Source organism: Schistocerca serialis, chromosome 4 (genome assembly GCF_023864345.2).
Source record: "Schistocerca serialis cubense isolate TAMUIC-IGC-003099 chromosome 4, iqSchSeri2.2, whole genome shotgun sequence".
Classification (NCBI taxonomy): Eukaryota; Metazoa; Arthropoda; class Insecta; order Orthoptera; family Acrididae; genus Schistocerca; species Schistocerca serialis.
In genome coordinates, this window is record NC_064641.1 from 337,006,903 (window position 1) to 337,010,142 (window position 3,240).

Sequence of the window (3,240 nt, forward strand, 5' to 3'; positions counted from 1 at the left end):
GATTTAGAGAAGGAACTGCAGTGCGGTCTTCCTCTGTGAAACAGCTTTGGGAAAAGGTGTTTAGTATTTCAGCTTTACGCGTATCATCCTCTGTTTAAACGCCATCATCATCCCGTAGTGTCTGGATATGCTGTTTCGAGCCACTTACTGATTTAACGTAAGACCAGAACTTCCTAGGATTTTCTGTCAACTCGGTACATAGAATTTTACTTTCGAATTCACTGAACGCTTCACGCATAGCCCTCCTTACGCTGTGACATCGTTTAGCTTCTGTTTGTCTGAGAGGTTTTGGCTGCGTTTAAACTTAGAGTGAAGCTCTCTTTGCTTTCGCAGTAGTTTCCTAACTTTGTTGTTGTACCACAGTGGGTTGTTCCCGTCCCTCACAGTTTTACTCGGCACGTACCTGTCTAAAACGCATTTTACGATTGCCTTGAACTTTTTCCATAAACACTCAACATTGTCAGTGTCGGAACAGAAATTTTCGTTTTGATCTGTTAGGTAGTCTGAAATCTGCCTTCTATTACTCTTGCTAAACAGATAAACCTTCCTCCCTTTTTTATATTCCTATTAACTTCCATATTCAGGGATGCTACAACGGCCTTATGATCACTGATTCCCTGTTCTGTACATACAGAGTCGAAAAGTTCGGGTCTGTTTGTTATCAGTAGGTCCAAGATGTTATCTCCACGAGTCGGTTCTCTGTTTAATTGCTCGAGGTAATTTTCGGATAGTGCACTCAGTATAATGTCACTCGATACTCTGTCCCTACCACCCATCCTAAACATCTGAGTGTCCCAGTCTATATCTGGTAAATTGAAATCTCCACCTATGACTATAACATGCTGAGAAAATTAATGTGAAATGTATTCCAAATTTTCTCTCAGTTGTTCTGCCACTAATGCTGCTGAGTCGGGAGGTCGGTAAAAGGAGCCAATTATTAACCTAGTTCGGTTGTTTAGTGTAACCTCCACCCATAATAATTCACAGGAACTATCCACTTCTACTTCACTACAGGATAAACTACTACTAACAGCGACGAACACTCCACCACCGGTTGCATGCAATCTATCCTTTCTAAACACCGTCTGTACCTTTGTAAAAATTTCGGCAGAATTTATCTCTGGCTTAAGCCAGCTTTCTGTACCTATAACGATTTCAGCTTCGGTGCTTTCTATCAGCGCTTGAAGTTCCGGTACTTTACCAACGCAGCTTCGACAGTTGACAATTACAATACCAATTGCTGCTTGGTCCCCGCATGTCCTGACTTTGCCCCGCACCCGTTGAGGCTGTTACCCTTTCTGTACTTGCCCAAGGCCATCTAACCTAAAAAACCGCCCATCCCACGCCACACAACCCCTGCTACCCGTGTAGCCGCTTGTTGCGTGTAGTGGACTCCTGACCTATCCAGCGGAACCCGAAACCCCACCACCCTATTGCGCAAGTCGAGGAATCTGCAGCCCACACGGTCGCAGAACCGTCTCAGCCTCTGATTCAGACCCTCCACTCGGCTCTGTACCAAAGGTCCGCAGTCAGTCCTGTCGACGATGCTGCAGATGGTGAGCTCTGCTTTCATCCCGCTAGCGAGACTGGCAGTCTTCACCAAATCAGATAGCCGCCGGAAGCCAGAGAGGATTTCCTCCGATCCATAGCGACACACATCATTGGTGCCGACATGAGCGACCACCTGCAGATGGGTGCACCCTGTACCCTTCATGGCATCTGGAAGGACCCTTTCCACATCTGGAATGACTCCCCCCGGTATGCACACGGAGTGCACATTGGTTTTCTTCCCCTCTCTTGCTGCCATTTCCCTAAGGGGCCCCATTACGCGCCTGACGTTGGAGCTCCCAACTACCAGTAAGCCCACCCTCTGCAACTGCCCGGATTTTGCAGACTGAGGGGCAACCTCTGGAACAGGACAAGCAGCCATGTCAGGCCGAAGATCAGTATCAGCCTGAGACAGAGCCTGAAACTGGTTCGTCAGACAAACTGGAGAGGCTTTCCGTTCAGCCCTCCGGAATGTCTTTCGCCCCCTGCCACACCTTGAAACGACCTCCCACTCTACCACAGGTGAGGGGTCAGCCTCAATGCGGGCAGTATCCCGGGCAACCACAGTCGTAGTCGGATCAGGGGATGCGTGGGACGAGCTGGCCGTCCCCGACAAACCCCCATCCGGACCCCCACAGTGATGCCCATTGGCAACAGCCTCAAGCTGTGTGACCGAAGCCAACACTGCCTGAAGCTGGGAGCGAAGGGATGCCAACTCAGCCTGCATCCGAACACAGCAGTTGCAGTCCCTATCTTGTGTCTCAGCTGGTCGTAAGCAGCTGATCAAACCGTTATAACGATATTACATGATACACTCAAGGGAGATGGCAGATTAGTGAGCATATCTTTTTACCGCGTTTTTTGACGCTAATAAAATTCACTTGTTAAAATTTTATTGATAGTAAAACCAGTTGTAGATAGCTGATATTAATTTAATTTGCTGCGCGATAATGTTAAAACTAATGCCAGGGGCATATGCCACATTAAAATCAGCATCAACTTAAAAGTAGGGTTGCTCAGTCCACAGGCGTCCCTGGATGCGGATATGGAGGAGCATGTGTTGGGCACACCACTCTCCTGCCGTATGTCAGTTAACGAGACCGGAGTCGCTACTTCTCGATCAAGTAGCTCCTCAGGTTTCCTCACAAGGGCTGAGTGCACCCCGCTTGCCAACAGCACTCGGAAGACCGGACGGTTACCCATCCAAGTGCTAGCCCAGCCCGACAGTTCTTAACTTCGGTGATCTAACGGGAACCGGTGTTACCATTGAGACAAGGCCGTTGGCAAAGCAGATTCACGGTATATCATTCTCTTGCCATGGCCAATTTTGGTGCCATTAAGCTAGCTTTACATTTAAAATATGTAGACGATAATAACTACCACTGGCATCAGGTGGTGCGCATCATCAGATATTAACGTCTACGTATTTTATACACGAAGCTGTAGAAAGGAGCCGAAACCATTTTAAACAAAGAGGATATGCGATTTAGATTATGCTTTGCTCATACAGTAGTGTACTTCATCATTCAAAATGTAAGTTATGTTTTGCCTTCGATATAAGAATAGCCAAGAACTCATTTTAAAAACTTGAGGAAGGGTAAGGAACCATATCGTTGCTTTATAGTGCTATTGAAATTTGTCTCAGCAGCATTTAGGTATACCGTAGCACATGACTTCCATCCGTTTTCGAGA

General features: G+C 47.1%; 1 pseudogene; it reads right to left on the reverse strand.

Annotated features, from left to right (window-relative positions):
* Window positions 1-2,715: 2,715 nt before the first annotated feature.
* Window positions 2,716-2,833, reverse strand: LOC126476246 (5S ribosomal RNA; annotated as a pseudogene).
* Window positions 2,834-3,240: the final 407 nt, after the last annotated feature.